The sequence below is a fragment of the Mesoplodon mirus genome (assembly GCF_964341445.2).
Source record: "Mesoplodon mirus genome assembly, chromosome: 5".
In the NCBI taxonomy this organism is placed as follows: Eukaryota; Metazoa; Chordata; class Mammalia; order Artiodactyla; family Ziphiidae; genus Mesoplodon; species Mesoplodon mirus.
In genome coordinates, this window is record NC_138980.1 from 33468754 (window position 1) to 33491757 (window position 23004).

At 55.2% G+C, this 23004-nt stretch overlaps 1 protein-coding gene across 1 annotated transcript in view; it reads left to right on the top strand.

The window, feature by feature from the left end:
* Nucleotides 1-23004, top strand: part of GNG7 (G protein subunit gamma 7) — a 157546-nt gene that overhangs the window by 120237 nt on the left and 14305 nt on the right. Inside the window, exon 3 of the mRNA XM_082623687.1 lies at nt 2253-2289. The gene's annotated coding sequence lies outside the window, so the exon portion shown is untranslated. The remainder of the gene's footprint in view (nt 1-2252; nt 2290-23004) is intronic.

Consider the following 23004-nt stretch of genomic DNA (forward strand, 5'->3'; position numbering starts at 1 on the left):
GCCTAAAACGTAGCCCTAAATGGTGAAAAGGACGCTGGTTACCACCCGGTTCCACTTCAGCTGGGAAGATGGTTGTCGGTGACTCGAATGTTTCACTGCTCTGACTGTGTCCTCTAATGACTGCACACACCCACCCCCAAGTATCAATCTGGGAGTTACAAATACAACCTAGCCAGTAGGTGAATTCCCAAGTACAGAATCCGAAGGTATCGAGGCTTGACCCTGTAGAACACCTCCCGTGGCCCGTTCCCACGCAGGCCTGCTGGCATCCACACGGCAGGCGGGCCCAGCCCTCGCCGGGAGCATGGGCTGGTGGTGAGGTGCCGCCTTTGTGCCCCAACACCCCGGTGCCCCAGCACACTCAGCCCAGCAAAGGTGTGTCTCCCCCTCCAAGCCCTGGGAGCCCAGTGTTGACCTTTAAGCAGGAGCTGGGGTTCCCCCGCCTCAAGGGACCGGGGCAGGAGCGCTCCCTGCCAGATGCCTTACTGTGTGTCTGTGTGTCTCACCCAGCACTTCCTGAAGACAGGGGTCTCACCTGGGGGTGAGTCTGCCTCCAGAGGACACTGGGCCCTGTCTGGGGACATCTTGTGGTCATCAGGACTGGGGGACTGCTGGCATCGAGGGGGTGGGGTCAGGGACACTGCTTCACACCCCACAGCGCTCAGGACGCCCCGATGTCAACAGTGCCGGGGGGGCAGAAGCCCTGCTTTAGAGAAAGCTGCCCCAGGGACTTCCCTGGAGGTCCAGTGGTTAGGACTCCGAGCTTCCACTGCAGGGGGTGAAGGTTCGATCCCTGGTCAGGGAACTAAGATCCCGCGTGCCACGCGGTGTGGCCAAAAGAAATAGTGAAAGCTGCCCCAGCCATCTCCTTCCTGTGGCTGAGAGTCGGCTGGGTCTTCCCCCGCTGCCCCCCGCCCCGCCCCGTGGTCTCTGATGCCAGCCCCCTGGGGCCCAGGGCCACTGAGAAAGGCTTGGTGGCCCTTGGCTCTGGCCCTGGAGTGGCAGCAGCAGCATGTCCCTTTGTGTAGGTGGAAAAAAACCCTGTAGGTTTGTGGAAAGAGCTAATGTTTGTGAAGGAAGAGGGGCCGGCTCTCCGAGACCGAAGGGAAACTTCAGAGCCGGAGGGAAACTTCAGACCCGGAGGGAAACAGCCTCGCCTGAGGCAGGCCCCGCAGCTCAGGAAGCCTGGCCTGCATTGGGCAGGGGCTTCTGTTGACCTCCCCACAGCAAGCCCACAGTGGAATGGGCCCCAAGCAAGGGCCTGCCTAGAACTCGAGGGTGGTCTAGCTGCTGGCTTGTGAACTGTGGTCAGTGGCCCGGCAGCTGCCGGGGGTCCCCGCCCCCGGAGCACAGGCTGAGGCATCCTTCTGGCCGAGCAGGACATGTAGCCCCGCAGCAGAGGACAGGCCTCCGTAGCCCGCAGCCTCCTCCTCCACAAACGGGATCGGTGCTGGCCGCGTGGAGGGGACGGGGTTACCGCTCACCTCTCCCTCCTGGCCTTGGTGGGAGCCTCCCCGGGCGCAGCAGTGTGGAGAGTGGGGTGGAGGCTGGCGTCCAGCCTCAGGGTCACCCTGGCAGCTGGACGTGGCGGCCCCAGGGCCCCTCATTGCTGTGTGCATCAATCATCAGACAGAGACGCGGTTCTGTCCAGGGTTCCGCTTGGAGCAGTGGGTCCCATCCCCCCGCAGGCCAGCGGCTCCAAAGTACCAGAGCCCACCCCGCCCCCGGGGTCCGATCACGGGGACTTCCATACTTTCCTGGTGACCTCCTGGCCCCAGGCGGCCAGCCTCAGATCCCTCACCTTCCTGGCCCCGTATACCTGTCACCTCTTCCACCCGGGGTTAATTGCTTTGCCCCGAGATCGCTTTTTCCACCTCTCCCTTTTTGGCCCCGGCAAGTGGCTTCCATCAAAGCCGAAAACCAGACGTGGAAAAACCCCAAGCGTGACACATCAAGGCTCGGTTCCATTTCAAGGCTTGGGGTCCCCGTGTCCTGAAATGGAATAATACAAGTTCCAGACAAAAACTCAACTCCCCCCTCCCCAGAGAAACACAGTTGTCTCTCCTGAATGGATCAGTTGTAAAGAATAAAGTGAAAACTCCAGAAGCACCCCCGTTCCTTCTCTGGAGGACACGGCCAGTTCCAAGCCAAATGCCACATTTTTGGTGACAGCCAAGTATCTCTCTGAGAAAAGCTGGAGCTAATTATGTTAAAAATATTTAACCGTGATTTTTTTTTTCCTCTCTAAACAGGGTCAAACAGTGCTGCTTCTTGGAAAAACTGAAAAAGGTATGTAGTGTTTTCTCTTACTTCACGAGCTTGGAATCCCTTGTTTTTGAGCAAAGGAACAAACAAGTCAGAGTGTTTCGTGCACACATGACACACTGGGAATTGTGTCACCATGAAACGAGCTCCGGGCTCCCAGCCAGGAAACCTGAGTTCAAATCCCAGGTCCACCTCTGAGAGGCTCTGCCATGTCTGGGCGGGTTCCTTTCATCTCCCTGCAGAGGAAATAACACTCTGTGACTTCCCAAGCGTGGTGCCGGCTGTTCGCGAAGGGGGCTGTCACCAGCAGGTTGGAAATGTGTGCCTTTCCAGGAAGTGGTCCATTTCGTGTAGATTACCTAATATGCTGACAACCTTGGTCCCCAGCACCCTCCTACAGCCCTTCCCACTTCCAGGAGCTCAGTGGTCACGCCTGGCTCTGGTCCCCGGCGTATTCCCCCTCTTTCTCCCCATCAGTCTGGCTAAAGGCCAGGATCGCCCCTCTTCTCAAAGGACCAGTTTTAGTTTCTCAGGCCTCCCTCTGGTTTCTCTGGTCTGTTTCGTTTATCTCCGGCTCTGTCATTTCCTTCCTCCTGTGGGCCTTGGGTTTCGCTTGCCCTTCCTGTCCTCGTTCCTTCAGGTGTCAAGTTGGGTCGTGGATCTGGGACCTTCCCCAATGCACCCTCTGCAGCTGTCACTCTCTGCCCCCAGCACCCGCATCCCGCAGGTTTCAGCAGGTCGCGTTCTCAGGCCAGGCGCTTTCCACCTTCTCCTCAGCCCCACTGCTCGTCTGAGCGCGTGTGGTTTAATTTCCACAGGGTCCATGACCGCTCTGGGAAGGAAAGGGCATCGGGACGCCTTTCTCGGTGGCAGGACGTTGTTGGGAGTATGGCTGAAATGGGATTCTCTTGGGACCCTTTGTGGGGCTTGCTGAGAACATGGAGGGAGGGCTGGTTTGAGGCGGGGGGCGCTTTGCTCTGGACCCCCGGCTTCACTGCTTCGTCTCTGAGCCTCTCTGAACGCCTGCTTCATACAGCTGGAGGGGGGTGGGGTGTGAGGCCCGAGGACACGGGGCTTGATCTGCTGTGAGGTTTGGGGGTCCGGGGTGGAGGTGGCTAGAGCAGAGGCTGAGACAGAATCCCCTGAAGTCGCTCGCTGGGGCCGCCATCACAAAGTACCACCGACTGGGGGGCTTGCAACCACAGAAACGCGTCCTCACGTGGTTCCAGAGGCCGGAAGTCCGAGATCCAGGTGTGGCAGACCCCCCCTACCCCGCTCCCTCTACAGGCTCCGGGGAGGGTCCTCCCTGCCTCTTCTGGCCTCTGGTGGTTTCCAGCGTCCCTGGCAGCCTTGGCTTGTGGCTGCATCCCCCCCAGCCGCTGCCTCCTCTTCACATGGCCTCCCCAGCGTGTGCACGTGTCCCGTTCTCATGCAGACACCAGTCACTGCGTTTAGGGCCCCACCCCACCCCAGTACAACCTCATCTTAACTAGTTACATCTGCAGTGACCCTATTTCCAAATGAGGCCCCAGGTATCAGGACTTAGGACTTGAATGTGTCTTTGGGTTAGCCCACAGCCCTCCTGGCTCTGTGTGCCCTTTGCAGCCAGGAGATCCCAGAGGGTACCCAGTGCCCACGGCACTGGGATGGCAGCGCCCTGGGCCACAGAGAAGCCAGAGGGCGCTGGGGCTCCCTCCCCGGTGTGCTCTCCCTCCCTCTAGGATCTTCCTTCGGGGCTTCCCCTCAAGGCCTCTGGTTTGGCCAGTGCCGCCCTGGGCCCCCCAACCCCCGGCAGCGGCCCCGGTAGGGGAGACAGGCTTTCATCCACAGCCCCCACGCGGCTCCATGAGCAGAGCTAATGCCCCCCTTCGGCCCCGAGCCCCTGCGTCAGCCACGCCTGAGCAGGGCCAGAGGCTCCAGCAGCCACCCCCGCCAGCACCCTTAGCCCAGGCTTTCATGCTTCCAGGCATGGCGTGCTCACTCCCTGAGTCCCAAAGGGCTTTGAGCGGTGGCTGCTGATCGGGGTGGCGGCATGGCTGAGTCCCTGGGACCCAGGTCCCTGCCACAGCCCAGGGTGTGGCTTGGAGCGCTCATTTCACGTCGTCCCGTACCTGTGAGATGGGGATGAGAACTCCCAGGGGGCCTAAGGGCGACTGCAGTTGCCGACGCAGGCCTGGCCCACGCAGGGCTCCTCGTCAACTGTAGGGCTCGCACGTGGAGGTGCACCTCCCTCCTGCCTGCAGTCCTCGGGCCCTTTTGCCCCTGAGGATGCCACAGCTCTTTGCTTTGTGCGGTCTGCAAGAGGCCCAGGCAGAGCCGGCCCAGGGTGAGGAAAGCCGGGCACCCGCCCCAGGCGCAGAACTTAAGGGGGCACTGAAAAATGCAGTCATCGCTATGCTTTATCTTAACATAGCAATATGTCCTAAAAATCAAAACTAATGCCCCCCAAAAAATCCATGGTCAAGATTAAAAAAAATTTTTTTTTTGGCCGTGCCGCACGGCTTGTGGGATCTTGGTTCCCCGACCAGGGATCGAACCCACGCCCCCTGCAGTGGAAGCTCAGAGTCCTAACCACTGGACCACCAGGGAAATCCGAAGATTAGAATTTCAGTTAAAGAGGGGATTGCTTTGCCCTAACCCCAGCCCCATCAGATCCTGTCCCTAATGAAAACCTTGACATGTGATTCATCATGGATATTTTGCATTCATTTTGACTTCTTTAAAAAAATTATTGCATGAAAGTATGTGATCACGGTGACCGACTTTTCGGTGCCCCTTAGATTTTGTGCCTGAGGCGGGTACCTTGCCATCCTCACCCCAGCCCGGCTGACGAGAACGGTGGTGACAAAGATGATGATTTGAAACGCAGGTACTTCCCAGTGGTCACCAGATACCCTCATCTTGGTCTTTTCACGCTCTCTGTCAGTGGACCACAGGTCCGCGGCCCCTTTTCCTGATAGGGAGGCCAGTACTCAGTTGCTTCTGGTCCCCGGGGACACACACGTGTACAGGGATCATGGCAGAGCCACCCCCCGCCAGGCTCAGGTGTCAGGAGAGCGGCTGGGGCTGCGGCCACGTGGCCTCGTGCTGTGGGGTTAGGTCCACACACTACAGCACCTGCCAGCGGGGAGGACACAAAGCTCCAGCCCATGACTTCGGCCAGCTCCACCCGGGCCCTGGCCCACTCCCAGGCACCTGGCCAGCCCACTGCTGACCGCCCCTCCCCACTTCCTCATCCCCTGCTGCAGACCCCACTCAGCAGCCCAGCTGGTGTCTGTCAGGGGCCTCCTGTGAGCCAGACCCGGCTGCTTGGTCTCATTTTGTCCTGGTAGAAGCCTCGGGGAGCGGGTTTTCTCATCCCCATTTTATAGGTGAGGAAACTGAGGTTTAGCAGCAGAGAGACTCAGCAAGGCCCTGGGCTGGTGGACCATGTGGCCAGGTTTCCAGCTCCTTTCTCTCCACCCACAAGGCACCTGGCTGTCCGTATTAGTCAGGGTTCTCCAGAGAAACAGAACCAACAGGATGTGTGTACAGAGAGAGAGTTATTTTAAGGAATTGATTATGGAGGCTGCAGGGTGGAGACCCAAGAGCGGACGCCAAAGGCAGCCACTGGAGAATTCCCTTCCGCTCAGGAGAGGCCCTCCACCTCCACATCCCCTGCAGTCTCATCCAGAAACACCCTCACAGAAGTATCCAAAAGAACAACTGACCACATACATATCTGGGCACCCCATGGCCCAGCCAAACTGACATGTAAAATTAACCATCCCATAGTCTTTGTACTTTTTTTTAAAGACCAGGTTCTATTTTTTATTTTCTTTTATTTACTTATTTACTTATTTATTGGCTGCGTCGGGTCTTATTTGCGGCACTCAGGATCTTTTGTTGTGGCGCACGGACTTCAATCTAATTGTGGCGAGTGGGCTCGGTAGTTGTGGCATGCAGGCTAAGTTGCCCCACGTCATGTGGGATCTTAGTTCCCTGACCAGGGATTGAACCCGTGTCCCCTGCACTGGAAGACGGATTCTTTTTTTTTTTTTTTTAATTTTATTTATTTAATTTATTTATTTATTTTTGGCTGCATTGGGTCTTCATTGCTGCGTGAGGGCTTTTCTCTAGTTGCGGCCAGCAGGCTTCTCTTGCTGCAGAGCATGGGCTCTAGGTGCTCAGGCTCACGGGCTCAGTAGTTGTGGCTCACGGGCTCTAAAGTGCAGGCTCAGTAGTTGTGGCGCACGGGCTTAGTTGCTCTGCGGCATGTGGGATCTTCCTGGACCAGAGTTCAAACCCATGTCCCCTGCATTGGCAGGCAGATTCTTAACCACTGCTCCACCAGGGAAGCCCTGAAGACGGATTCTTAACCACTGGACCACCAAGGAAGTCCCAGTCTTTTTTCTTTTCTAAATTTGTTAATGACAAAGTCACAACTTGGCACCAGGTCTATTGACCACAAGCCCAGGTTCCCTCCCACCCACCCACCCACCAGGTTTGTATTGGTGATGTGTTCTGAGGAAATGGAATTCTGCTTGGTTGAATTGTATTGAATTCTTTAATTCAAAGATAAACTCACCACAGTTTATCTCTTTTCCAATTATTGGGTTTGGGAGAATTTGAGCAGTGGTGATTTTGCCAACTTTTCTCTTAAAAACAAAAAGATGGAACTTCCCTGGTGGCGCAGTGGTTAAGAATTCGCCTGCCAATGCAGGAGACGTGGGTTTGAGCCCTGGTCCCAGAAGATCCCACATGCCGCGGAGCAACTAAGCCCGTGTGCCACAACTACTGAGCCTGCGCTCTAGAGCCCGTGAGCCACAACTACTGAGCCCACGTGCCGCAACTACTGAAGCCTGTGTGCCTAGATCCCGTGCTCCACAACAAGAGAAGCCATTGCAATGAGAAGCCCGCACACCTCAACGAAGAGTAGCCCCCGCTCGCGGCAAGTAGAGAAAGCCCGCGTGCAGCCAAAAAATAAATAATTAAATAAACAAATTTAGTTTAAAAAAAAAAAAAGATGTCATTTGACCAGTTTCCTGCTGAACAGAGACTAGAATTATCAGAATTTTCTTGGTCGTATAATGCAATGAAAATGGTAAAGAAGTCTCCAAACATATCTGGGCATCCTATGGCCCAGCCAAGCTGACATGTAAAATTAACCATCACATAGTCTCCCAGGCTGCATGGCCCCTTGCCCACCTGGATAGGACCCCTCAGAGCCCTCGAGGGCCATCGCCACTTTCCCTGAGAGTCAGGATGGGGCCAGCAGTGGGAGTTCAGTGAAAAGCTACAAGCTCAGATATTTGTACAGAAATGTGCACAGCAGCACGATTCACAGCAGCCAAAGGTGGACACAACCCCACTGTCCATCAGTAGATGATGGATACACCCACCGTGTCCCTCCACACACGGGAGCATCACTCAGCCACGAAAAAGGGGGGGGTGCAGCACTGACACTCACTACAACGTGGGACGGACCCTGAGAACACGATGCTCAGTGAGAGAAGCCAGGCACAGGATACACAGTGTGTGATTCCATTGATTGGAAACGTCCAGAACAGGCAGATCCACAGAGACAGAGAGTTGGTGGTTAGTGGTTGTCAGGGGCTGGGGAGGGGGTGGGAGTAACTGTTAATGGGGATGGGGCTTCTTTTTGGGGTGATGGAATGTTCTAGAATCAGAAAGAGGTGATGGTTGCACAGGAATGTGAATGCACTAAATGCCACTGAATTGTACACTTAAAAATGGTTAAAATAGCAAACGTTATGTCACATATATATTTTTTTACAATCTGTAAAATTTAATAATGTAATATACCAAAAAACCATTGAGTGAGTGAACACTTTCAGTGGTGAATTGTTTGTTTTCTGACTTTCTGTCTCAGCAAAGCTGTCAACAGGGAAAAGAGGAGGAAGCACAGAGCATGCTGAGGGGTCGGGGGTGGGCTGTCAGAGCTGTTGAATCACAGCGATTTGTTTTCTTTCCCGGGTTCCCAGCATCTCGTGGCTACGCCGGGGTAACGGGGGCAGACGTTGGGAAATGTCCTGCAGGGCAGGTGTGAGCGGTGAAACACAGGAACAGAATTCTAGTCCTGCCAGGCTCGGTCCCAGCAGGTGCTTGGCATGACAGAGCCCCCATCCCCACTGTGCCTGGTGCCGTCCCCATCTGGGTGCAAGTGAGACCCGCCGGGCACATCTGCAGGGAGTGCTGGCGGGACAGACAGCAAGGGAGGAGGCAGGGCTGTGACAAGGTGGGAAAATCCTGGACTTTCGCAGCAGGGTTCCAGGGGATTTGTTTTGAAAGGCGGCAAGGAGTGATGAACAGTTTTCTTTCAACATGGCTCTTTGGCTTGGAATTGATGGATCAGCAAACCTCTCTCTTCAGTGGCGTGGTTCCTTCCCCACCACAACCTTGGGAGTCACAGTTGGCCACGGCCTGGGGCTGGCTTCTCAAAGCAGGACACGCAGCGGTACCTTCCTAGGGCAGTCATTTTAGTCAAGGACTTTGGGGTCAGGAGGGAGATGTTATTTTTTTTATGTTAGTTTTGTATTTTCTATTTGTATTATTTTTACAGTCACATAGATTAATTCAGGAGTGGCAGGCCCAACTGACATGACATCGTAGGAAAAAATGAGGGAACGTTGACAGGCCACATCAGGCCACATCCCCTTCCATCTCCTCCGGACCTGGATCCTCTCTTCAGGTTGTGCTTCTCTGCTGTATTAGTTAGCGATGCTGCATGACAAATACCCCCAAGCTCCACCCACTTATCATCTCACAGTGAGTCAGGGGTCCAGGCACAGCCTAACTGGGTCCTCTGCTTAGGGTCCCACCAGGCCACCATCCAGATGTCAGCTGGGCTTCATTCTTACCCAGAGGCTTGACTGGGGGAGAATCTGCTCCAGGGTCCCTTGGGGTGTTGGCAGAATTTGTGGTGCCTGCAGCTGCAGGACTGTCGGCAGCTCCTAGGGTTCACCCACCACTCCTGGCCACATGCACTTTTTTTTTTTAAGATTTATTTTTATTTATTTATTTGGCTGTGCTGGCTCTTAGTTGCAGCATGTGGGATCCTCGTTGCGGCATGCAGGACCCTTTAGTTGCAGCATGTGGACTCCCACTTGCGGCATTCAGGATCTAGTTCCCCGACCAGGGATTGAACCTGGGCCCCTGGCCTTGGGAGGGCGGAGTCTTACCCACTGGACCACCGGGGAAGTCCCCACATGCACTTTTTTTTTTTTTTAAGATTTATTTATTTATTTATTTTTGGCTGCATTGGGTCCTCATTGCTGCGTGCGGGCTTTCTCTAGTTGCAGCGAGTGGGGGCTACACTTTGCTGCGGTGCGCAGGCCTCTCATTGCAGTGCCTTCTCCTGTTGCAGAACACAGGCTCTGGAGGCACAGGCTTCAGTAGTTGTGGCACGCAGGCTCAGTAGTTGTGGCTTGCGGGCCCTAGAGCGCAAGCTCAGTAGTTGTGGCTTGCGGGCTCTAGAGCACAGGCTCAGTAGTTGTGGCACACGGGCCTAGTTGCTCCGCGGCATGTGGGATCTTCCCGGACCAGGGCTCAAACCCGTGTCCCCTGCATTGGCAGGCGGATTCTTAACCACTGCGCCACCAGGGAAGCCCCCCACGTGCACTTCTTAAACACAGTCGCCTGCCTCATCAGGCCAGCAAGGAGGGTCTCTAGGGGCGAGGGCAGAAGTCTGAGCAGCTCTGCCTGGCCTTCTTTGAGAACGCACCCACCGGCTTCCCTGCACCAGTCCCTGAGGATCCCATGAGGTCACGTCCGTGCCTTCTGTGCACCTTCTCCACTTCCTGTGTGCAGTGCGGCCCGAGCCACCTCTCCCAAGTCCTGCAGAGACCCTGAGAGCTGGGCACCCAGCCCCAGGGCAGCCACGGTTTCCCTTTCCAGCGAGAGGCGCGGGAGCCCTCAGCACTTCCGGGGCAGCCCTGCACTTGGCCGCACTTCTGCATTAACAAGAAAAGGCGTCATGGAATTTGGACAGGCGAGAAACGGGATGTCAGTGTGAACAGAACCAGACACTTCATCTCATTGTTAGAAATTCCACGCAGGTCATCGAAACCTCGTCTTGAGGAAGAGGCCGCCGGGAAGCCGAGATTAACTCCCTCTCGCCAGGCGCTTTCTACAGACCCAGTGCTGGTCCCTGCACCCCTGCTGCCTCCTGTGGGTACCTGGGCCCCGAGATCCCTCCTTCCCTCCCTCCTGCTCACTGGGGCTCCTTGGACCCTGGGTTGTCAGTGGGGTAGGTGTGATTGGCCCTCTCTGGAAGGTTCCGCGGTGCTCCCCAGCCGTGTCCCCAGATGAGGACACAGCCCAGCAACACCTCCGTTGGGGCCGAAATTTGCATCCTGGACCAAGACTGCTGCTTCTCTGCCCCTCCCCGCCCTGGGTGCTGTGTTTGAAGGTCAAGCTTCCAGCCAAGACACACAAGGGTCAGCACCCGAGTAGGGGGTTCCGTCCAGATGTCCTAATGCTTTGTTTTAGTGCCAGGCAGCCTGAGCTTTGACCCCAAGACCCTGTGTCTGCACCTCGTGGGCACCTGGGTGCCCTCGGGAGTTCTGACACTGAGGATGCATGGCCGGGCCCGGAGGAGGTGCCCAGGAGTCACATTGGTGGCCTCAGCCCACCCAGGCTTCTCAAGTGAACCCGATGGGACCAAAATAATGTATATATTTCACAGGAAAGAGGCTCCCAGGTTGGCACACTCCTAGGCCATTCGTAAAGGGGTCTCCCCCTGACCCCCGACCCACCCAGCACTGCTGCCATAGCCCAGCCATTCTCTGTGGGGGGCCGTCCTGGGCACTGCGGGGTGTGGAGCAGCATCCCTGACCCCACCCACTCAATGCTGGGAACCCCCCAGAGGGAAGACCAGAGATGTCTCTAGACATCCCCAGTGTCCCCTGGGGGCAGGATCGCCCCGGTGAGACCCCTTGTTCTAGAGTCTGGCGCCTCACACAGGCACATCTCTGAAACCATTCAAGTAATCTCACCATTGGCCCTTTTTTTTTTTTTTAAACATGAAAAATGTCCCTGGGCTTCCCTGGTGGCGCAGTGGTTGAGAGTCTGCCTGCTGATGCAGGGGACGCGGGTTTGTGCCCCGGTCCGGGAAGATCCCACATGCTGCAGAGTGGCTGGGCCCGTGAGCCATGGCCGCTGAGCCTGCGCGTCCGGAGCCTGTGCTCCGCAACGGGAGGGGCCGCGACGGTGGGAGGCCCGTGTACCACCAAAAAATATATATATGTATATCCCGAACTACAGCTAGCCCTTAGGGAGAGCCTCTGTGGGTCTGTTTGATTCCAGCACTTTCTAACCACATCAGAGGTGGAGTAACATGCTCAGTAACCACTGGTCATTCTGATGCTGGGGTGTTGAGCCTTCAGTCCCCTGGGTGTTGGCCATCAACCCAGAGCCCAGAGCAAAGAGCTGGAGGCCATGACCCAGGCCCGAGGTCCGTCCGCAGCAGCACGTGTGCCCTGGGCAGGCCATGCCCACTCTGCAGGGTGGGCCATCCTGGGCACATGCCCGCAAGTGGCATCTACTACGGACTTCAGGTGCGCCCGGTGCTCTGCCCCTGGCAGCCTGATCCTGGGGACCTGTCCTGGGAGAGAGATTGGCCCTGGGGACAGAGTGAGTTCCTGGAAGGAGCCTCCTTGGTAAACGCCCTGCACTGCAGCCACCAGTCCCTTCCATCCAGACGGCCCTTTGGTACCCAGCTTCAGCCATGGACCCCAAAGATGTCCCTGTCCTAGTCCCGGGGCCTGTGGATGTGTCACTTCACATGGCAGAGGGGACTTTGCAGTCAGGGTTAAGTTAAGGCACCTGAGATGAGGAGGACCCTGGATTCTCTGGGGGGCCTAGTGTCATCACAGGGTCCTTATAAGAGGGAGGCGGGAGGGTCAGAGGCAGAGAGAGACGGGAGATGCTGCGCTGCTGGCTGTGAGGATGCAGGAGGGGCTGCGAGCCAGGGATGCGGTGCCTCTAGAAGCTGGAAAAGGCGGGAACCGATGCTCCCCTGGAGCCTCTGGAGGAACCAACCCTGCCCACGTGTAGATTTTGACCCAGAGGACCTAATCAGACTTCTGACCTCCAGAACCGTGAGATAATCAATGTGTATGTTTTTAAGCCACCAAATTTGTGGTCATTTGTGACAGCAGCCACAGGAAATGCAACGCCAAGGAATGTCCAGGGAGCTGTGTGTACCCCAAGAAGGGGTTCTGGTGCAGCCTCGTGCACGGACAGCAGACCAGGGGCTTCTCAGAGAGGGTGACACTTCATGGGGTTTTGCAGAATGTGTAGGAGTTTGTCCAGGCTCAGGTGGGAAGGCCTGGACCTGCCCTCCCCTCTCTCCCAGCCTCCTGCCCTTTAGCTCCAAGCTGCACCCTCACGGGGCCAGGGTGACGGCACTTCCTCAGTGCCGGGAAGCCGAGAATGGGGGTGACACCCTCCACGGGCGCTCGGCGTGCTGGCCCAGCCCAGTGCCCGGCTTGCACACCCTCACATGACTGCAGTCATCCTCCGGGTACACAGAGACGGCCCTTTCTTCTGCTCCCGCATCAGCCACACTGTCACCCTCCGTCACCGCGGCTCATTGTCCGCCCACCTCCCGGCTCGGGCCAAGGGCAGCCGTTTGCCCTGCAGCTCTGTTTTTCCCTCGCTTGTGGGCACCTCATTCATTCCCCTTTTTCTAGCCTTTTCTAAATATAGCTGCCAAGGGGACCCGATTTAGCCTGTGCATAAAAGGACCGGCTGACAGGGAGTCACAAGATGCTGGTCTTGGGGTGGGGGGGGGAGGGGCAAGCCTCCTGCTGGGAAGCGTCTGCCTGGCAAAGACCCAGCTGGTCTTTTACGGCCCCCACGTCCCACCAAAGGTCATGATGCCCAAGATCACAGAAGCCATCACGTGGCCAGCCCTCCCCACGCCAGGCCAGGGTGACCTCGACCCTGGAGAATCTCAGGCCCAGCAGGGAGGCCCGGATCTCGGAGCCCAGAGCCAGCCCTGGGTGGGGGAGGGGGGGCGGGGATGCCCACTCGGCTCCTGGTTGTTGGGGGTGTCAAAGAGGTTTTGTCTCCTCACTCGTAGTAAAACCCAAATGCCAGTGTGGCGCCCGTGGCCCTCCGCAGGTCCCCTCTGTCTGTGACCCCTCTTGGAGCCAGGGGTGAGGCCAGGAGGCCACCGCATCCTGGATGCTGGGGACACCGCGAGGCACCTGCCCCTCCCTCTGACTTTCTAATGGCGTGTGCACGTTTCTGTAGGGTCTAGAGCAGGTCTCTCCACCTCGGCACTGCTGACGTCAGAGCCGGGTCATTCTCTGGGGCGTGCGGCGTCCTTGGCACGGTGGGGTGTGGAGCAGCCTCCCTGGTCCCACCCCCTCAATACCAGGAGCCCCCCCAGTCGTGACAACCATAGATGCCCTAGACATTGCCCCTGATGGAGACCCCTTGTTCTAGGGGTTTCCATGCCATGGACTGTGGTGCAAGGGTACCCCCTGGAGGTGTGCAGGTCCGAGGCCTCGTGCACACAGTGGGTGTGTAAGAAATGCACGGTAATCAACCTGCACGTGGGCACAGCCCTCGGTCAGCCAGCTCCCCGGGCCCTGCAGGAGGGCAGCTTGTTCTTCAGAGAAGCCCAGAGACTGTTCTCCCAAACCTCATGCCTTTCTGTTTTGCTTTGGGATTGTTTTTCCTCTCTCAACACAGCAACCCGCCTCCTCTTCTTCTGAACACCATGTACTGGGGGGCGGTTATCCCCGGGGTGGGGAGAGCCTTCTTTCTCACCCGGGTCTCGTTTGTACTCCTGTCGAATCTGGCTGGAGGTTTGTGTTTTGGGGCGGGGGGGTTGTTTTGTTTCCTTCCTGTTTAATGGCAGGTGGGGATGGGGGTCAGACTGCCCGGCCCTGGGAGGAAAGAATTCAGAAGCTTGGTGAGCTGTAAAGCTACCGGTTCCGGAAGTTTTAAAGCAAAATGAAGGCTGTTTCTGTTCTCTCTGAGGACAAGGAATTACTGCCACCCGCCTGCCTCCCCTCCCTTCCCCTCCCGAGAGCAGAGCTCTGCGGGCTGGGGACGAGGCCAGGGACGCAGGCTCCCGCTGCCAGCCGCCCCCCTCCCTCTGCAAGGCCACCTTCTTGGGGCTCTGACTCACCCAGCTTGCCGGCCACACAAGCCCCATCCGCCTGGATGAGGAGTCTGTGGAGGAGGGTTTCAGAACCGCCTGGAAGCAGCAGGCTTTCTCTGGGCTGAGATTCACTGAGGCCAACTTCCTGTGCCACCAGGGGATGAAATGCGTGTGGCACTCATGTCCCAGGGAGCAGGAACCACGGGGAGCAGGTTGGCCGCTAATGGAGAAGCTGCCAGAAACTCCTCTGGCTTTAATGCTTTACCTGCGTCTCAGGGCTGTTAAAAAAGAGAGTGTCCTGTCCACGCTCAGCAGAAGGAGTGGGTGCCAGCTGGAATTGTCCCCAGCCCCATGGCCAGCGTCTAGCATGTAGAGTGCTGGGAAGAAGCCAGCCCAACAGTCAGGAGACCCCACTCGGGCCTCCCTTGGCCATTGTATCAGCTATCCGTGCTGCGTAACAAGCTATCACAGACCCAGCAGCTTCCAGCTCTCAGTTCTGGAGGTCAGCAGTCGGGTCATGGTGTGGCTGCCCTCTCTGCTCAGGGTCTCACCAGGCTGCAGTCAAAATGCCTCATCTGGAGCTCATTCAGATTGTTCCAGGATTTGGTTCCTTGCAGCTATAGCAGTGGGGTCCCCCCCCACTTGCAGCCACCCCCATTTCTTGCCACCCGGCCACCTCCGGCTTCAAAGCCAGCAACACAGGGTCTCCCTTGCATGGAATCCCTTTCACACTCACTCCCCTGATTAGAGCAGGCCCACCAAGGGTATCCCCTCTCTGTCACCTGTGCCACACGACACGGCCTGGCCCAGAGCTAAATCCCTTCCTATCCTCGGGTCCTGCCCACACTCTAGGGGAGGGTATTGTACAAGGTCACTGGGGGTCATCGTAGAGGTGGGTACAGCCCCAAGGATCCCTTGCTAGATTGCTGGTGAAGGTCGGGTGTGACAAATGCCTTGTCATTGCAAGTGGGCCCCCCAGAGGAGGTAGGGCCTCCTGTGCATGGCCCAGGGGGTCACTCCAGGCCACAGGTGAGATCAAGCGCATTAGCCTGACTCAGGATGGACCCTGAAACCCACACCACACAACAAAAAGAAAACCCTCATTCCCGTTTCCCGTCATTCTCCTTGTTGTCTTTAACTGTAAAATTCAGGGCAGAAGCACTGCTGTGAGAGTTTCTAACCCAGTACTTCTCAACTGAGGGGGCGGTCCTGCCCCCGCCGGGGACACGGGCCCATGTCTGGGGACACCTGTGGTGGTCACGACTTGGGGCTTCTGTCATCAAGTGGGTGGGGGGAGGAATGCTGCTCAAACCCCTCAGTGCTCAGGACGGTACCAGTGTCAGCAGTGCCTGGGGGACAGACCCTGAACTAGTCTGTCCTCCTCAGGACATTAGGTGGCCTTTGAGGGACACTCTGTCTCTGAGAGCCAGGGCCTCCCAACCCACCTCATCCCAGGCCTATAGGCTCGTGCTGCTTCTGGAAGTTGCAGCCGCAGCTCCCAGGGGAGCAGTTCGTCTCACACTGAGTCCCCAGGACTGTGGGTCCACGTTCAGTGCACAGAATTGAGAGCCAGGCCGGGACTGTGCCTGGGTGTCCGCCTGCCGCAGGCAGACCCCACAGCCAGGGAGGGGTCCCCAGTGGCCCCCTGGCTGCACCGCCTCTTGGGCCACCAGAACCAGGAGCCTCTTCTCGAAGGCCCTGCTCACCTCGCCAGCTGCATTTTTCACATTCTTTTCCCTTTACGCAGCCCAACCAGCCAACTTTCTCAGAAGCCTCTGTGGCATCCCATTCTTTCTCTTCTGGTAAGAAAGCAGCCTTGGCGGCTCGGGTGTCAGTTTATCGAGTGGGCTGGGAGTGGCACTCTTCCCAGCTATGAGAGCTATGTGTGGAATTCACAGGGATCGCTGGCATTTTTGTGTCCGCTGTCACTGCTTCCTGTGCAGCTGGAAAACACCTCTGAGGGCAGAGATGGCATCACAGGCTGAGCAGGGGGGCAAGTCTGCTCTCTCTGGCCTCTGAGTCTGCCTGCCAGAGACACGCCCGGCAGGCTGGGGCTTCCCTAGATGCCCAGGGTGAGTGCCTGATCCACTTTCCCCTGAGCCCTGCTGCTCAGGGCTCGGAGCTCCAGGGTTCCGGCAGGGGCTGGGCGCCCCCAGACCTGCTGTCTCCTTCTTGGCTTTGCCCATGAGGACACGAGGCTCAGCCCACCCACCACCAACGAGGTCTCGGGTACCTATCTGCCACGCATTCCCCCCACCCCGCAGCCGTGAGTGATCTGGACACACAGTCACGCCAAGTATCTTGGCAAGACACAGAGACCAAAAGACATCTTAGAGGTCCTGCATCCGGGCCCGTCCTGCCGCCTTAGAGAGTGCCCGTTACTCCGTCTGACTCGCCCAGGCGGAAGGAAGCAGGCTCGGCCGCCAGGAAACGCCAAGCCCATGTCACCAGGAGCAAGGGGACAGAAACGTATCTTGAGAAGGCCTGGCGGGGGGTCCTCTGCGGGGTGCAGAGGTGATGATGCAAAGGTCTCCCAGGCACACACGTGCAGCCCTGTCGTAAGCTGGCAGGACAGTCTGCTCAAGTCCTTGGGGAAAAGCGTCCAGGACTCCGAGAGCCCCAGAGTCACTTACAAACCACCAGACGGGAGGCGCGATGCTGGGAGTCTGCTGTTTCATCTCACTTGGGGTCACACCCTGGTGGCCACACAGGCCTGCCCCAGCATTGTCGATGTCCCCAGCATTCTGCCCCAGTCCTTCTCCAAAGCAAGAAGCCGTGTGAGGGTCCTGGCACCATCCCCCGTGTGTGGAGGCCCTCAGCCCTGGGACCACTGTATGTCTAAACCCTTTGGCAAATGCACTGGGCCATGGAGGATGCAGAGACCATGCCCCTCACCCTCCGAAGCTTGCCTCTGGGTGCAGGGGGGACAGAGCTATGTGCTGGGACCCGCCCGACTGCCCCTAGATCTGGTCTCCCAGTGAGCCCTGGTTTGGGAATTAGATTCAAACCCTGGCCCAACCTCCACCCGCTGCGTGGTCTCGGGAAGGTTATTAACATACGAACGTCTTCAAGCCTCGGTCTCCTCATCTGTAAAAAAGGGGCACAGAAGTCCCTTCACGATGCCTGACCTCGTGGACCTCCCCAGTAACAGAGACTATGAATGCACTCCGTCACCTGCAAAGTGCACATGAAGCTTGGCACTCCAGTGCTCTTGTCCACAAGCCAAAGACACACAGCCTATATATTTCTTGGTCCAAGTCAAACAAACCACTGATTTTTCCCATCTTCCACTTTCCTCCTGATTAGGAAAATATATGGCTACCCTTCAACAACAGCAAGATGAGGGCTTTTCTTTATCTTCCTTTTCTTTTAAAAAATGTTTGCTTAAAAAAAAAAAATGAGGCTTCCCTGGTGGCACAGTGGTTGAGAGTCCGCCTGCTGATGCAGGGGACATGGGTTCGTGCCCCGGTCCAGGAAGATCCCACATGCCACGGAGCGGCTAGGCCCGTGAGTCGTAGCCGCTGAGCCTGTGCATCCGGAGCCTGTGCTCCGCAACAGGAGAGGCCACAACAGTGAGAGGCCTGCATACCGCAAAAAAAAAAAAAAAAAAAAGTTTGCTTAAAAATGTTATTCCAGGGCTTCCCTGGTGGCGCAGTGGTTGAGAGTCCGCCTGCCGAGGCAGGGGACACGGGTTCGTGCCCCGGTCCGGGAAGATCCCACATGCCGCGGAGCGGCTGGGCCTGTGAGCCATGGCCGCTGAGCCTGTGCGTCCAGAGCCTGTGCTCCGCAATGGGAGAGGCCACAACAGTGAGAGGCCCGCGTAACGCAAAACAATAAAAAAATAAAAATAAAAATGTTATTCCATGCACACGATGAAATATTACTTGTGAAAAGGAGCGAAGCACTGACACTCACTACAACATGGATGGACCTTGAGAACAGAATGCTCAGTGAAGGAAGCCAGACACAGAAGGACACAAGGTGTGTGATTCCATTGATGTGAAATGTCTTGTTTCTCTTTAAAATTTCACCTTGGGATGGTTTTAAGCAGAGAAGTCACACTGTGATAAAGGTGATTCAGGGGGCCAGGGTAAAAGATATTTCTGAGAAAGACATCCTGAGAGAAAGACATCAACCCAGTCCCCAAGGAACTGCCAGGCCTTGGGAGAGACAGGCAGACAGGTGTACCAATCACCTGGATGTAACACAGGTCCCCACACAAGATGTGAACCCACACAGGGAGGCCCAGGATGGCACGTTGCATTACCTTGGGAGCACCCGCACCCAGAGAATGGAGTCAGATGGTGGAAAAGGAGAACTCTGGTCCCTTCAGCCCCTTATGAGGGCACCAATCCCATTCACAAGGGCCCCTGCTCAAGACCTAGGCACCTCCCAAAGGCCCCACCTCTTGATACCGAATAGGGCTTCAACATGCATTTTGGGGGAGTGGAGGACAAACTATTCAGTCCATAGCAGGCAGGATAGGGGGTGGGGGAAGAATTCCTGGCAGGGGGAAGTGAGTGACAAGCTTTGAGTTTGTACTTGGTTTGTGAGGCTGCAGGGGCCCCGGGGGATTTCTGAGTAGGGCAGGGACAGACTCAGGTGCATTTTCAGAAGTCACTCCGGCTGTTGGGAGGAGGGATGGAGGGGGTGGGCGGACGCCCCTGGCTGGGGATGGGGGGCGGGCACAGGAGTCTGCCTGGGGCTGCTGAGGGCTGGGCCAAGGAGAATTCTCCAGGGACAGCTGGCCTGGTCCCCATCACTCTGGCCTTGGACCAGTCGCAGCAGATGGAGAAGTATACATGTTTTTTCAGATACCGGCTTTATTTATTTTTTCTGTGTGTAAAAATCACACAATTCAAGTGAGTGACCTCCTGAAGTAGTACTGAGGACTCCAATCCCTGAAACCCAGTAACCAAAATAGCATAATTTAAAATAGCATCATACAATTTTCAAAGCAGAACCTTAGAGCATCTTCTGTTGATGGACTGGGTGGAGGTAATTATTAAATTAATGGCTCTTGTGATTCTTGTGTGTTTTCAGGGCTGTCCACTTCCTGTTTATTTTTCCATGGGGACTTTAGAATTATTTTATCAAGTTCTTTCCCTTCAACATTTTGGCTTTGTTTTGTTTTTTGCATCTTCTTACATTTCCCGCCTTCTATCTGGGGTCATTTTTCTCTAATATCTTTTTATTTTACCTTTAATAAGGCAGGTCTGCTGGAGACAAAGTCTTCCTGTTTGTCTGAAAATGTCTTTATTTTACCCTAATTTTTTTTTTTTAATTATTTTTGGCTGTGTCAGGTCTTAGTTGTGGCACACAGGCTCTTTAGTTGTGACGCTCGGGCTTAGTTGCCTCGCGGCACGTGGGATCTTAGTTCCATGACCAGGGATCAAACCTGCGTCCCCTGCATTGGATTCTCAACCGCTGGGCCACCAGGGAAGTCTCATTTTTACTCTAATTCTTGAAGTTGATTTTCACCAGGTCTAGAATTTTCACTGGATCCATGAAATTGTTGGTCCTTTTTCCTCTGGCAGATTATGTTTGTTTGTTTTGTAATTAAGTGATTTTATTAAGGTATAATTCTTTTTCAGTAAAATGAACAGATCTTGCATATGTATTTTGATGAATTTTGACAAGTCTATACACCTGTGTACACTAACACCTCAGTTGAGATAGAGAACACCTCTAATGTCTGTGTCTAATAAGAACACCTCTTTCACCCTTTGAGAGTCCCACATGTGGCTTCATCTGTCAGTAGGTTCTTCTTTCCCTTGTGCAGTAGTATTCCATGGTATGAATTACCACAGTTTGTTTATCCATCCTCCTGTTGACAGGCATTTGGGTTACTTCCAATTTTTGCTGTTAGAAATACAGATGTATGAACATCTTGTACAAGTCCTTTTGTGGAAATATGTTTTTATGTATCTTGGGTAAGTCCCTAGGAGTGGAGTTGCTGGGTCATAGGTTAAGTATGTGTTTAGCCTTATAAGAGTCTGCTAACCCACTTTCCAGGGTGGTTGTACTATCCTATGCTCCCATCAGTAACATATGAAAATTCTGATGTTTCTACATCCTCCCTAATATATGGTATTGTCGGTCTTTTAGATTTTTGCAAACTCTAAGGGCTGTGAAACAGTCTCCCACGATGGTTTTCATTTATACTTGCCCTGATGACTAATCATTGAGCACCTTTTCAGGTGCTCATTGGTCATTTCTCTGTCAATTTCTAAAATGTTTTTCCTGTCTGAGGTTCTAGGGCTTCTTGAATCTGTGGCTTAGAGTCCTTTTTTTTTTTTTTAAATCAGTTTTGGGAAATTATCCATCACTATCTCTTCCAAGATTGCTTCTGCCCCTTTCTTTCTCTCCTCCTTCCAGAGCTCCAATTACACGTGTGTCAGAACTTACTGCATCCTCTGTGGGATGTGGTCCCTCTGTCTCATGTGGTCCATGCTTCATTCTGGATATTTCCTATCTTCTAGTTCACTAATTTTCTCTTCAGTTATCTTTAGTGATACTGCTTCTTCCATTGTGTTCGTTTCAGATATTGTCAGTTTCCACACATCCATTCAGTCTTTTTCTTTAGTTTCCAGTTCGCTGCTAAAATTCCAACCTCACATATTTAACATAATTAATATAGTTGTGTTAAAGTCTGTCAATTCCAGTGTATCAAACCCCTGGGAGCCTGTTTGTATAGTCTTTTATTTCTGCTGATTTTTATTCATGTGGTCCTGTCTTCTTCTATGCCTGGTCATTTCTGATTGTGTGCTAGATATTGTGACTGCTGACTTGTTTGTAGAAATAATTCGAAGCCTAAGATGATGTTGTTTTCCACCAGAAAGGATTCATTTTTACTTCTGTCCAGCATCTAGGGCTGCTAGCAATCTAAGTTCACCTCAATCCAGTATTGGGGACTGAGGTTATTCAGAACTCAGCTACGGTCACTGTGAGGGCCTGTCTGCTTCCTGTGGACCCTTTTCTTAGAAGGCAGGACTCTTTTGTCCCAGCTCATACCAAGGGGGAGTTCCCCAATCTCTCTCCCCTTAGGAGGTCCTAGATCTCAACCTCTGAGCCCCTAGCCTTGTGAGGGCAATAGCCACTTGGCCTCTTAGCAAACCCTCCACCCCAGTAAAAAGCACCCCCAAAGCCAGACTCCTGGGTTTCCATCCTCCCCACATCCTGGATGGATATCTTCACTATCTTAATAGTCCGCCAGTCCCTTCAAGCTTCTCTATTCCATGAAGCTTTGCTAGTTGCCCTCGTCAGGAGAGCGTCCACACGAGCTGGCCCACCATCATTGGAGTGAAATCTGCAGATAGAGGGGGTTTTTTTGTTTTGTTTTGTTTTGGTTTTATTTATTTATTTATTTATTTATTTGTGGCTGGGCTGGGTCTTCGTTGATGCGTGCAGGCCCTCCCCAGCTGCAACGAGCAGGGGCCACTCCTCACTGGGGTACATGGACTTCTCATTGCAGTGGCCCTTCCCGCTGCGGAGCATGGGCTCCAGGCACGCGGGCTCAGCAGCCGTGGCACACAGGCTCCAGAGCGCAGGCTCAGCAGCCGTGGTACACAGGCTCCAGAGCACAGGCTCAGCAGCCGTGGCACCTGGGCTCAGCTGCTCCATGGCACGTGGGATCCTCCCGGACCAGGGCTCGAACCCGTGTCCCCTGCACTGGCAAGCGGATTCTCAACCACTGTGCCACCAGGGAAGCCCCAGATAGAGGTTTTAAGCCAAAGTCCAGGTGGCTGAGGAGGAGGCCATGAATGTATCAATAGATCAGCGTGATCTTAGAGCCACAGAATGACAGAAGGGGATCCATGCTCGGCTTTTATTTATTTTTTAAAATTTATTTATTTATTTATTTATTTTTGCCTGCGTTGGGTCTTTGTTGCTGTGCATGGGCTTTCTCTATTTGTGGTGAGCGGGGGCTACTCTTCGTTGCGGTGTGCGGGCTTCTCATTGTGGTGGCTTCTCTTGTTGAAGAGCACGGGCTCTAGGCATGCCGGCTTCAGTAGTTGTGACTTGCAGGCTCGGTAGTTGTGGCACGTGGGCTCAGTAGTTGTGGCGCACGGGCTTAGTTGTTCCACGGCATGTGGGAATCTTCCCGGACCAGGGCTCGAACCCGTGTCCCCTGCATTGGCAGGCAGATTCTTAACCACTGCACCACCAGGGAAGTCCCTCCACTCCTAGTTTTAATACAATCCACTTCAGACTCCGCCCCGCTTTCCCCCAGGCCAGGTGGGCTTTGTGACACCCTGCCCCGCCCGCTCCCTGGGCAGATGAGTGGTGTGGCCACTCGGTGCCAGCAAAGTCCGAGGGCAGGGAGATTTCTCAGTAGCTTCCAGCAAACCGGCCAGTGTGCGCTCACTGTGCAGAGGAGGTCCAGGCACCTCATCTCTCGTCCCTACCCCCCCGCAGCTGTGTTTATATGTGGCAGTTGCCACAGGTTCCTGAAGGAGGGCCCTTCCTGTGGCTGCCAGCCTCTGGGGCCCCCGTCCCCCAACATAGGAACTTGGGGACCTGGAGGTTGGCCAGGCCCTGCGCCGAGAGGGAGTGTCACTCTGAGCATTGAGCAGAGCTCACTGGAGCTCAGAGGGGGGAGGTAACTTTCCCAAAACCAC